This window comes from Colobus angolensis, unplaced genomic scaffold, assembly GCF_000951035.1.
Source record: "Colobus angolensis palliatus isolate OR3802 unplaced genomic scaffold, Cang.pa_1.0 Scaffold367, whole genome shotgun sequence".
Classification (NCBI taxonomy): domain Eukaryota; kingdom Metazoa; phylum Chordata; class Mammalia; order Primates; family Cercopithecidae; genus Colobus; species Colobus angolensis.
Window position 1 is genome coordinate 22,343 of NW_012117010.1, and position 13,475 is coordinate 35,817.

The following is a 13,475-nucleotide window of genomic DNA, read 5'->3' on the forward strand; positions in this document are numbered from 1 at the left end:
GCGGGCGGGCAGGGGCCGGGGGCCGAGCTCACGGGGTGTCCTCTCCCCGCAGCTGCTGCCCCGGCGCACAGACTGGACTGGGAAGGAGCATCCCAGGACCTACCAGAATCTGGTGAGACATTCACGTCGCAGAGCAAAGAAACTTTTCCCTGAGTCAAATAAAAATTGAATTTCCCGCAATTTTTTACAGAGACAAAAACTTGGCCCTAGAACGTGAAAGCTTCAAAGGCCACGGGGAGGGTTGGGAGGCCGGCGCGGGGTCTGCGGGGCCAGTGGCCGGGGGTACTTGTACTCCGGGGCCGCAGGGGCTGCGGACAATTTATTTGTGATATTTTGTTAATGTGCTAGAAATAAAGATACGTCATGAGTGTTGTGCAGTGCAAGGCCGGAGGAGGAGGGGCCGGCGCGCGCGTCCGTGCGGGCGCGGGGGCGCGCGAGAGTCGGCGGCGGCGGGAGCGGCGCGAAGCGGGAGAGCGCGCTCGCTCGTTCGCTTGCTTGCTCTGCACGCGCGGCCGGCTCGGCTTTCTCCTGCCCTACACAATAGCTGGTGACTAACTGCTCCGAAGTAGCATTAGCATTTCACAGGCAGGCTATCCAGCGGCTGCGGTACCGTGGCAAGACATTATTTTTTTTCCTCCTCTATCGTTTATTTTGTTTTCCCTAAATTCAGTCCTAGGTTTTTTGTTGGAAGGGTTCTGATGTGTGATGATAGTTGGTCAGTGATTCGTCTTGCATTTACTAAAACACATCTTTGCAGAAGTGTAAAGCCTGTAATTCCCTAAAACCAGAAGTTTAGTAGGCTTTTTCTAATTCTTATGGTATGCCTCTCGTTTAATTAAAAACTATTATTGGAGTATACAAGAGTTTTGATTTTTGTCCACATATTTACTGTGGAGTGGAACTCGGCCAGTAAAAGTTGTGCTTATATTGGGACATATTTTGTTTAATAGCTTAAAAAAGACGTTTTTCTTAATTTTGTGGGTTGTCAAAATGAGTATGTCAGGAATCTTTAAAAATTGCTTTTCAGAAGTGGACCTATCACTTCAGTAATGTGATTGGAAGTTACCTTAAAGGAGTTATGTTATCTGTAACATTTTCTGCTAAACTGATAGAGGTTCGGTGTGTGAATATGTGTGTGGGGGGCAGTTAAAAGCAGTCGCACCGGGCACACCAAGCCTTTGAAATTTATGTAGTGCGTTGATTTTTATGAGGCTTTTGTAACTGTTTTGAGATAGTCATAATTACTAATGTTACTTCATCAGAACTTCTCTAATGACTAGGAAGTTTCAGCGAGCTTAGAATGAATATCTTTCGTGATGTGAGGGCAGGACATGATTATAATGGCCTTTTTTTTAATGTAGTGTATTTCCCAACTTTTGTGTATAAATCTCTTGTGATTTAATCTAAGTTGTTGATAACCACTCATGGCTGTTGAAATAAGCAAGGGTACTGAGGTTTAATACATCTAATGGAGATTTAGCAGTGTAATTTTCACACTGAGCGTGTGTTTTCAAGGAGTGATTTGGGATACTTTCATTCAATTCTTGGCCAAAGTGAATGGAACTGGAAGTAAACTCCAAGATTTACTAATTTGAAATTAATTTTTAGGTTTATAAATATTTGATAGAAGTCGTCAGTGAATTTACATATCTTCCTTGCTAGTTGAAAAAATTATCACAAAGGTTATAATACTCCATTTTTAAGATGGGGCAGGTTTTACAAAACTCATCTTTGCATCTGCTTTTACATCCGTGCATCTCTTAAAAACCCACAAACTTTCAGTCACTGAGGATTGCTGCGTTTTCTTGAAATCTTTTGGTAATGTTATATTTTTTAAATGAAGCAGCTTAATGGTGTCTGGGTAAATTATGGTAATGGCTAATTCTCGTAGGAATATCTTTTTTTTTTTTTTTCCAGTAAAAATGAGCTATCAATTTTGATTTTGGGTTAATTTAATTTTTGGGGGGAGTATGGGGGGAGGAAATATTGCTAAAGTGAATTTCTATCCCTAGTCTGCATCTCAGAGTTAAGATACAATAAGCATTCTTTTTATCTGTGTATTATTCTCAAAATCCACCTATTTTGAATGGAAGTCGTTTTTCTTGCTTGGAGTTTTCTCTTTACTAGAACAGTCATGTTGTCATACTCGTCAATCAGTTTAGAAATCTTATTAGAACTTGGAGTTCTTTGACTCATTTTCTCTTTTCATTCATTCAGCATAGTGCTTACTCTACTGGATGCAAGGTACCATTTGAGGTGCTTTCTCATCCATCAAACTGTGTATCTAGGTGTGTGAATTAACTTTATTTCACCTTTTTAGTTGAGATTTAGGTCTAAAAACATTAGGAACACTGGATTTTTTTGTTCAATAGTAGATCTTGATGATTTATATCTAACTCAGCACGTGTAAAGTATCTTGTACAGTATTTTCTATTATTTTAATTCTTATGACTTCAAAAGTTTTATGTTGTTGTGTATCGAGTTGAATTTATTTAACATTGGTTTGAAAATTACTTGGTGAGTGAAACTGTAGTTTCTTTAGTTTCTACTCTTCCTGGAAATGATTTGTTATATTAAATAATAAACTGAGCAATATTTTAAATGGGAAAACTCATACATCACATCACATTGAAATTTCTAGAAAACCTCAAATTATAGCTGTTTAAAATAGGGTGTAATTGTACATGTGAATTTAAAAATAGGCACTGATCATCTGTAGTCAGTCTAGTTATAATTGCAATGGTTGAATTTTACTCAAGAGGAAAGTAGAATTTTAAGAGCAGTTTTAAAAGTTTACAGGTTAAAATTGATGCATTCATTTCAAGTGTGATTGAGAAAGGAAATGCTCATATCTTATGGTTGTTTCTGTCTCTGGTTTAAAACATGACTGTAATTATCACCATCTACCTTAAGATTTAAAACATTTTTAACAAAGTAAATGGATAGGAAGCTAAAAATTGTTTTTGGTGCTATGGTATACGTTTAATTAGATTTTACATTTTTAAAAATATGAGATATATTTTAAAGAACAGGAGCACTTTTTCCAAATATCAGAATTCTTAAACTGTAGAATAAAAAACCTTTTTTTGGACAGAAGGAAAGCTTTGTCATTTGTTTATTTCTTAGTTTGAATAGTGAATCTATTTAGTTTATTAAGTCTGCTTTCTAGTTGTCACTTAATGATGATTGCATATTTATGAGATATAGAGGCAGAGTTTTCAAGCATTTTACCGGACTTGGGACTCTCTTGATTACATTTTTTCTTAGAAGACTTCTCTTTTTTCCCCCCAAGAACTAGTTCATGTTTTGCCAGTCTGTTAAAATGATTTATTTTTTGCCTTGTAAAATAGTGATATTTGCCTTTCTTAAAATTATTCCACTTTGTTAGAAATCTTTTGTCTTTTTTTTTCATTTTTTAGTGAAAGAATTGGGAGTCAGGAGATATGGATTGTGGTTTTAAGCTCTGCTGACAGTTAACCTGTAGGTAATCTTGGGCAAGTCATGGAATTTCTCTTTGTTCCAGTTATCTCTTTTGAAAAATAAGTGGATTGAAATTTTTTCAATCTGAAAATCTGTGATTTTGAACTAGAAATAGCAGTACATTGTATTTAAGAAGTAAGCTTTATTTCATTTGTAGAGCTTAATTTTCTAAAACATAGAAAAGTAGAAATCACGTAGGTTACAAAATTATATAAATGCTTTTCATAGTGCCACTCTTTGGTGATAAATTCATTTCTTGTTGCAAAGATGATTTGAGACACTAACTATGTTGTAAAATGCCCCAAAATTACCATGATTTCCATCAAAGTTTAAGCACTAGTTTTCATTATTGGTGGTCTCAAATTCAGAGATGAATAGGAACCGTGGATAGGATTTATTTATATATGTATCTTAGGTATACATTTATTTAGTGTGTGCTGATTAATGTGAAAGTTAAGGTATAAAACATAGAGACAACTTTCAGGGGAAAAAAAAAGATACCATATTAAATGCTTTAGAATTAGGGATTCCCATTCTACATTGAAGATAGCATAGTTCTTTCAACACTTGATTATTATAATATTTGGGGGTTGGGGGAACATGTAATAAAGTAAATGTGTGTAATAGAGTTACTATTTCCTTTTTTAGTAGAGTATCAATGAAATAGAAGCTTTGCGTGGTAGTCTCTAAAACAGCTTTAATCTCTCAAGGTTGTTATAGTGATGAATAAAATATGTTAGGTGTGAAGGGTTACATGATGAATAAAATGTTAGGTGTGAATATGTTGCTGAGAGGCTGAAGGAGCATTCTTCGTTCTTTCTTACAAGTAGAATTATTCTATTGATACTTATACCATTTTTTAAAATTTGAAGCATTTACAAACATTTTTAATTGCAGTACTTACTGTATTGTTAATCTTCTTCGTTGTAAAGCGGTGTGAACATAAAGCGGGAGCTGGAGTGTGCCGTTCACAAACTATAATGGTTTTTATTTGTTGTGAGGCAGAATCGTATTGAGAGAGTCTGTTTTCCATTCGGTAAAATGGGCTAATAATAGCTTCTACTTTGTGTGATCTGTGAGTAATAACTGGCATGAATCAAGTACTATGTAAGGGTTTGGGTTTGCTATTATCAGAACTTTAGTAGTGCTATTATCAGAACTTTAGTAGTGTTCCACTTAGAGCTTTATAATATTTTAAAAGAAGAGCATTTACATTTTTATTTCAAATATGTATGTACTTTCTAAACATAGAATCTGCAGTATAAAAAGACTGCATTAAAACTTCAGAAGAGTCCGGGTGTGGTGGCTCACACCTGTAATCCCAGTACTTTGGGAGGCCACGAGTTGGAGAACAGCCTGGACAAAATGGAAAACCCCATCTCTACAAAAACTAAAAAAAAATTAGCCAGTAGTAGTGACACATGCCTGTAATCCCAATTACCCGAAAGGCTGAGGTGAGAGGATCACCTGAGCCCAGGGAGGTTGAAGCTGCAGTAAGCTCTGTCCCATGCCACTGCCCTCCAGCCTGGGCAACACAGTGATACCCTGTCTCAAGAAAAGAAAAAAAAACCAAAAAACTTCGGAAGATACTATTAATATAATTACTTTATAGACTCAAGGATGAAACAGGCCTAAAAAATAAAGGAAAAATGTTTAGTTAATACCAAAAATAAATCATGGTTAAGGCATTGTGGTTAGACCTCTGGAAAAATATTGCTACTGATTTCTACTATGACTTGTTTTTATGGAACACTGAACATTAAGAAATAATTTAGGTGGTTGATGTAATCCTGAATTGATTAGAGAATATGCAAAGCTTTTTCTCTTTGGGTAATCATCAAATGACATTTAGCAATATATGAAGAGAACTTGGCTATTGCATCTGCCTCCTATACAGTTATTTGCGATATTTACAACCATCACAACAGTTTGTATTCTTTTTGGAAACTGTCGGAGAAGAGATGTCTTGACTTCTATTTTGTCAATCTGTTTATATATATTTTAAACAGAATTTAAGAAAGACTTCAGCTTTAGGTTAAATAAATCCTAATCAATTTCAGTTTTTTAGTTGATTTAGAATTTCTTTGTAAGTTAGTTTTTGGTTTTCTTTTTTTTTCATAATCTGGAAACATGGATGAATAATAAGAAAATAATAATAACAGTCTAATGCAGTTTCTACTAAAGTTAAAACCAATTGACAGTCATTTTTCCCTTTCTCAAATTTTGTGGGTATTTACCATGTCACTACAGAATTGTAACAAAATCGTATCTTGTACAACTACTCTGAATAAGTAATACTAAACAGATTAGTTTCATTCTTACTAGTAGTTTCCTTGTATAAATTTCAGAATTCGTAGAAAAATATCTGTAATACTAAGCTTTAGTTGGCAGAGAATACCAAACATACTTATTTAAAATAACTTTCTATTTTAATGCACTTTTACTTAGAAAAAAATTTTAACAGCTAATTTTAGGATGTTTAAGTTGCTTTTGTGGTTATATCTAAAAGTGGCAAAGGCTATTATAGGAATCAAATTTAAAGTTTGCGAAAGACATTTTAAATGTGAACATTCTCAGTTTCTATTATTTTGTTTTTGAGAAGCTATGTCGATGAAATTATGAGGAAATTGTGTTAATAAATTACTTTGCAATAAATAATGTTATTGGACCTATGGAATATAGAGGAGTGTAAGTATTTTATAACAAATTGGTGAAAATGATAACATGTTTTTTCTTGATGGAATTTGATAAAGCAGGGTACTGAAAAATCACAAACGTGTTATCGTATTGAATAGTGATGAATGTAAGTTGAGAAGTTACTATAGAGAAGACAATCATCAGTTGTGAGACAGGTCCTCCCTTAGTTATTTACCTTACACACTCAAAAACAGCCATATTTGAGCTTAGGCATCACAGGTAAGAAAAGGATGGTTGAATGAGAAGTTTTTGATAAGAAAATTTAGGTGGCAACATAGTCAAATGCAACTTCTGCTTGTGTTAAAACTAAATTGTAAAGAGAATGAGATGTGTGGTGTAGGTAACTCCTAGGTTATCCATGGCAGTACAGATGGGTATAGCAGGTTTTTTTGCAGCAGAGACACAGGAAGAATTCATGTACAGCAGGCTTTCCTTATCTGCAGGTGTCACATCTGTGAATTCAACTGTAGATCAAAATAGTTTAGAAAACAAAATACAAAAAATTTTAAAAATACAGTGTAACAATTATTTATATGACATTTACATTGTATTAGGTATTATAAGTAATCTAGAGATGATTTAAAGTGTGCAGGAGGAGTGTATGTATAGGTTATATGAAAACACTATGCCATTTTATATGAGGAATTTGAGCATCCTGGATTTTGATTTTGGTGTGGGGGTTTCCTGGAACCATTCCCCCATGAATATTGGAGGATGACTGTGTTCTGGACTGCAGCTGTCCTGTGGTGGTCATATGTCATGGTCTATTTGGTTTCTGTCATGAATAGAATAAGACATGTAACTTGTCATGGCAAAAGAATTATAGTATAATGCAAGAAATATGTATCTCATGTTTGACTCTGGTTTAGTTTTTGGGTGTAGAGACACTACATTCTAGGCAACTTAGTGAAACATCCGTTGTCTGAAACAACTTTGCTGTCGTTGCATAAGAATTATGTTATTTTGAGTACTGTGCTTGAAACTGAAACATTAAAAATGAAACTGATCTTTCAAGATTATTTACGTTGGCGTTAGTATAAGCAGTTAAAGGATTTTTCGTCTTTAAATTAATACACAGTAACGTTTCAGCAGATTCCTAGATTTGAATTTAATATTTTGCTAGTAATGTTTTAAAGGGAATTTTAAAAGTATGCAAAGTAGCGCATATGACAACTTAAAAATCAAAACTTGAAAATTTGTTATTTTAAGCAATTAAATGTTGTCATTTTGTTGTCTTTTAAATTACTTTTTTATGAAGCATCCCTGCTTTGGTTTATGGAAATCTCAATTCTGAATAGAGTCTCTTTTTTTTTAGCAAGATTTGATTGGTTTATGATGAATAAAATTTGAAAGAGTAGTATTGCATTTTCTTTGTTTTTATTTTAGTATTGCATTTTCTTTAAATGACAAATTTGTATTGGTAATTGTATTGATAATGTAATCTGAATTATTATCTAAATGAATTCTTAACAGTTGACTAAATTCTGAATATGACACATTCTTTGAAGCTTGTTTATTCACAATTACTTGAGCAAATAGACCACCAAGATTAATTTTGACACTTAATAAGGTTCTATATTTTATTATAATTACAAAGAAATAATAGGCATCTAAGGGGCCTTCTGAGAATAGTTACCCAGCTTAGAGGACTTAACTTGAACTGACTTATATGGGTTCTGTTAAGTTTTTAATCAAATCTGTGTGTCAGTGGGGAGAAAACTAAAGTTCTAATAAGGAAGCTGTAACATGATAAAAATAACAGTAAACTTGGAATCAGGAGACCTGGGTTTGATTACTATTTCTTCTGTTCTCCAAATGTGTGCCCTCAGACAAACTGCTGCCTTGAACTTCAGTTTTCTTTATGTATGAAATAGGGAGAATACTTAAGCTTATGTGCTTATGAAGATAAATAAATTTTTAGAACACTCAGCACAAAGTAAGTACTTTGTTTTTCTGTGGAGAAGCTATTACAGTTAACAAATCAGAAAATGCATTCTTGCTTTAAAGATTATAATTTAACTCACACAGTAACAGATTTGTAATTATAAGATTGGATGTTTTTAGAATTTTAGAGGCTGGGATTTTAATAACAGGCCTTAAACAGTAATTATCACATAGTGTTTCTATAAATTTATATTTATATATTGTATATTATATGTTTTATATCATAAACAATATATACAATATATTGTATTTCTATAATTTTATTTATATGCTACAATAGTATACAAATAACTGTATTCCAATAAACTCGCCTTTTAGAACTCAAAAACATAATAGCAGAAGTGTAACTAGCCTTTTATATCTGTCAAAACTGAGAGAATAGATGTGAGATCTGAAAAACTGACTTTTTAGAACATATTAGATGTTTAGAACCTAAAGATGAAGTGAAAGCCTAGTTAGACAGATGATACTGGTGCCAAACAGCAGGGTCTTATTTTCATAATAATTATATGCTACAGGAGAGAAAGGCACTTCTAGGTCTTCACAGCTAAATCAAATAATTGGAATGAATATATTGATCTAACATCACTTTGAAAAGGTTGTTAAAAAGATGCTCAAATTTTTTTCCTATTTAGGTTTACAAAGATTTTGTTTAACATGAAAAGTCATTATGTAGATGTAATATGTAATATAGAATGTAATTAAAGTAACAGCCAACTTTTAGGTACAGTATTAACTACTTTATATGGTTTAATTTAGTAATTTATGACTACTTTCCAGGGTGGTGACTATTGTGATACCAGTCATACAGATGAGGACACTGAGGCTTAGAAATAGTAAATGTTTTTCTCATCCTCAGCCGTAGCAACTTTAAACCCAGGCTGTGTGACTTGAGATTTCTTGGGGTTTTGTTGTTGTTGTTGTTGTTGTTGTTTTTGAGACAGAGTCTTGCTCTGTCACTCACACTGGAGTGCAGTGGCGTGGTCTCAGCTCACTGCAACCTCTGTCTCCAGGATTCAAACAATTTTCCTGCTTCAGCCTCCCAAGTATCTGGGACTACAGGCATGTGCCACCATGTCTGGCTAATTTTTGTATTTTTGGTAGAGGGTTTCACCATGCTGGCAGGGCTGCTCTTGAACTCCTGACCTCAAGTGATCCACCTGCCTCAGCCTCCTAAAGTGCTGGGATTACAGGCATGAGCTACCATGACTGGTAAGATTTCACATTTTAAATTACTGACCATTTATTTACAAACTGAGTAGAGTTCTTAGTGGCAGTATGTCTGATAGAATGCAGTGGCTTCTAGATCCGTTTTATTTTCTTCCCACTAATGACACTTGCCTTTTAACAATACCTTTCACTGAGATAATGGCAAATTTTTTTTGGCTGGGAAGGATAGCTGTTTATATGAAGTAGCATACTATCAGAAAATGTTGGTTTAGCCAAAAATGCAGGATAATAAACCTCTCAAATAGCTCAGTTTCTTTTCTTGTTTCTTCCGTACTATAATTCACATTCTCAGAAGATGACCCTTTTGTTCAAATTGCAATGGATAATTTTAGAAATATTTTATACATGTGATCTGAAAAATGGATGATACAGATTTATAACTTGGGCCAAGATGGACAAGGAATGAGCAGAGTTGCTGCTGTTTCACAGAATTCTTTTGTTCTTGCTGATGGAGACATTGCTAGAACCATGAATCATTCTTTCGATCAGGGAGTGGTAAACTAATGGCTGCTGTGGGTAAATTGTGCAGGAGATCTGTTTTTGGAAGGCCATCAAGCTAAGCCTGGTTATTGCGTTTTTAAAGAATTGTTTTAAAAAAATAAGAACATGCAATGGAGGTGCTATGTTATTCTTAAAGCCTCAAATATTTACCATATGATGGTTACAAATGTTCGCTGACTTCTACTCTAAATAATATAACATATTTTACCAAAAGGATACCTTTGGCTAATTCAGATTTTAACCATGAAAAAGGATTAAAATGGATGGACGGTTAACCAAAGATTGTTGTTCCCATAGCAAGCAACTCAATTGAGAATGGAGGTGGAAGGGACATAAGTTTGAAAAAGCTCTGAGTAGTCGCCTGGTTTAGACAGTAGAAGTGTGAATCTCGATGGAATGGCATCAGGATTTGCATCCATAAGGCCCATTCTTGCATCTTATTGGAGGAGAGAAAATGTTTTGTTCATCAAAAAGGGATGAGAGCTAGGCATGGTGGCTCATACCTGTAATCCTAGCTACTTGAGAGGCTGAGGTAGGAGGGTCACTTGAAGCCAGGAGTTCCAGACCAGTCTGGGCAACATAGAGAGACGCTGTCTCTAAAAAAAATAAAATAAAAATTAGAAGTGATATAACACACCTGTAGTCTCAGTTGCTCTGGAGACTGAGGTGGGAGGATTGTTTGAACCCAGGAATTTGAGGCTGCAGTGAGCTGTGATTGTGCCACTGTCCCCTAGCCTTGGTGACAGAGCGAGACCCCCCCTGCTCCCTTAAAAAACAAATGAAAACAAAATGGGGGTGGATGAGTTTAAAAAGTTTTGAGCACTACTGATACATGGGCATTCTTGGGGGAATTTTTAAAATAGTAATAATAAATTTGTTATTAACTTTAATCTGTTTTTACTTTCTAATTTTGAATTAAGGGTATAGCAGCATAATCTTATAAATATTTTAGTTTTATCTTCTACTTTTACCGTTAGAATTTTTTAAAGTGTTCCCTTTTGCCTATAGAAATTTATGCTTTTATGTTAGTTTCCTTAGTAGTGAAAGTGAACCGTGAAATGTTTCTCTTTTTCTGGTTCACTTTAATGTCTGTGTTGAAAACTATTCAAAATGTCTGTTGTATGACTTGCTTATATCTTGCACATTGATATATACACATATTTGAGGTAATAGGTCATTTGTGTGATAGTATGAATTGTAGAGTCCAGAGTTAGATTGCTATGGTTTGACTCTCTCATCTGCTCACTGTGTGTGAACTTGGGAAGGTTGCAATATCTTTTTAAATAAATTCTATAATTTTTTTATAGAATGGGAATAATGATAGTATATACCTCTCAGAGTTGTGAGTAGTTCCACGTAAAACTTACACACTTACCATAGGGCCTGGCATTCAGTGTGCAGCCAATATGTGTTAGCTATATTAGTATTATTTATCACATTGACTTTATAATCTGGTCATACTTTTTATGTGTTGAATGTTAAGAATTTGAAAGCACCTAGGGTCACAGAAAGTAACTCGTATATCAGAATTTGGGATTCTTGAGGGTTATTTTTCCCCTGAAATAATATGGTATGATAGATTGCTGAGAAACCACATACAATATAGATAAGAGATTTTATTATATTATTTTAAATGTCTCTTTTGATTATTTACCAGTGAAATAAAAGCTAATTTAAATTAAAAGCTTAAGTTTATATTAAAGATATGGGGTTCTTACTAGAAAATTGAAAATCACATATGTATATCTGTAAATAATGTATTAATATTTATGAATAGGAATGTGATTAATATGTTTATAAAGAATGTTTAGAAAAAGGTAATAGAAAAGATTGTTTTTATTTTAAAAAATATTTTTGTTTATTCTGTGTGTTTGTGTGTGTGTGTGAGAGAGACAGATAGTTGAGAGCAAAAAAGATTCATGGCCCCTGCTCTTTTGTATTTAATGGTGAAATAGAAAAACGGTAAATTATACTTTTAAATGTATAATCACAAGCTGATATATGAGTTAATAAAGGAAAGTCACAGGAAGTGTGCAACCAAGAAAACAGACTTAGATTGTGTAGAGTATAGAAAAACAAAGGAAGTTACATTAGAGGGAACATCTGAGACACATAGAAGAGTTGTCTGGGCAAGGAAGTGTGGGGAAATGCAGAGTGTATGCTATACGATAAAGTCTGACAGGAGAGAGAGATTGTGCGTAAATAACCTGAAAGAAGGCCATGTGGTTGAAATGTGAAAACTGAGAGTTGGGGAAAGGGACTGGGGATGTGCCAGGTGAAGCTAGAAAGTTAAGAAGTGACCATACATGCATTTCTGGACTGGTAGACCAAGTTAAGGATTTGGATCTTTATCCAAAGAGTAAGGAAGGCCTCAGAAGTGTTTTAAAATAGGGGTGACTTGATCTGATATGTATTTTGGAAAGAACATTCTAATTGCAGTATAGAGAATAGATTTGAATGGGGTGTGAATGCATTTGGGAAAGGTAGGCGTTTATTGCAAAGATTATTTGAACTTGGACTATTATGGAGATACAGGTAGATGGATTTAAAAATAGGAAGGAAAAATTAAGTTGAACTTGGTGACTGTTTGGATATTGGGAATATGATGGGAAGGAGGAAGGAATGGGCTGTGTAAAAAATGCAGCTCCTTGGTTTCTGTCTTCTAAGGTTGGATAAATGGGGTTGACATCCACCAAGGTAGGGAACACTTTAGTGGGGAATGTTTTCATGAGGATCCATCAATTCAGTTTTGCATATGTTGAGTGTCAGATGCTTTGGGGCTCTAGAGAGCTGTTTTAAGAAACTTTGATATGCAAGTCTGTGCTATAAATAGAAGTTTGGAAGTCATTGTTATAACAGTTGTCCAAGGAGAGAGTATATAGTGAGAAGTAAAGAGGATCTGGAACTGGACTCCTACCCAGGATCTTAAGGAACTTCACTATTTAATGGCTATATAGAGGAGGATAAACCTACAAGAAAAATGAGAAGGAATGGTTGGAGAGGAAGAAAGCAAGCCAAGGAGTGTCACAAAAGTTAAGAGAAGATAGTTTGCAAATGAGGAAGTGTTCAACACTTAGGTGAAATATTATGGGACATTAAATGAGATACAGATTTTAAAATGCTTATTGGAGTTATTGATAATTGAAGGTGAACTTTTGATAAGAGTAATTTTTTGTAAATTCATGAGTGTGGGAGCTAGTATGGAGTAGGTTGAGGAGAGGATGGGATATGAAATGAGGTGGGCTATGGACCATTATTTTAAAAACATGTTTCCGGAGAGGAAGAGAATGGGAAAGGGGTAGCCAGGATATTTGGGTGGGGAAGTGTTGGATAATAGCAGTTAGGCAGGGTTTTTGTTTTTTCCTAAAGTGAATGCAAAATGAGCATGTTTACATGTAGGTGTAGATGGGAAGGAGTTGGTTGAGAGGAAGTTAGTGTACATACTAGAATGTGGAGGTCTAATTTATAGTGTAGGATTTCCGTGCAGTCAGAGAAGTTAGGATTCAAAGCATAGGTAGAGGGACTGGATCTTAAATGTTAAGAGGGACAATTGTGTTACTAAGAGACAGAATTGGTACAGGTGTAGCTAGGTTTACAGGTTTGATAGGGAAGAAACAGAAAGT

At 34.5% G+C, this 13,475-nt stretch overlaps 1 protein-coding gene across 1 annotated transcript in view; it reads left to right on the plus strand.

Moving 5' to 3' along the window:
* The first annotated feature begins 32 nt into the window (after positions 1-32).
* Positions 33-13,475, plus strand: part of PHIP (pleckstrin homology domain interacting protein) — a 132,178-nt gene continuing 118,735 nt past the window's right edge. The window contains exon 1 of the mRNA XM_011953549.1: positions 33-112. The gene's annotated coding sequence lies outside the window, so the exon portion shown is untranslated. The remainder of the gene's footprint in view (positions 113-13,475) is intronic.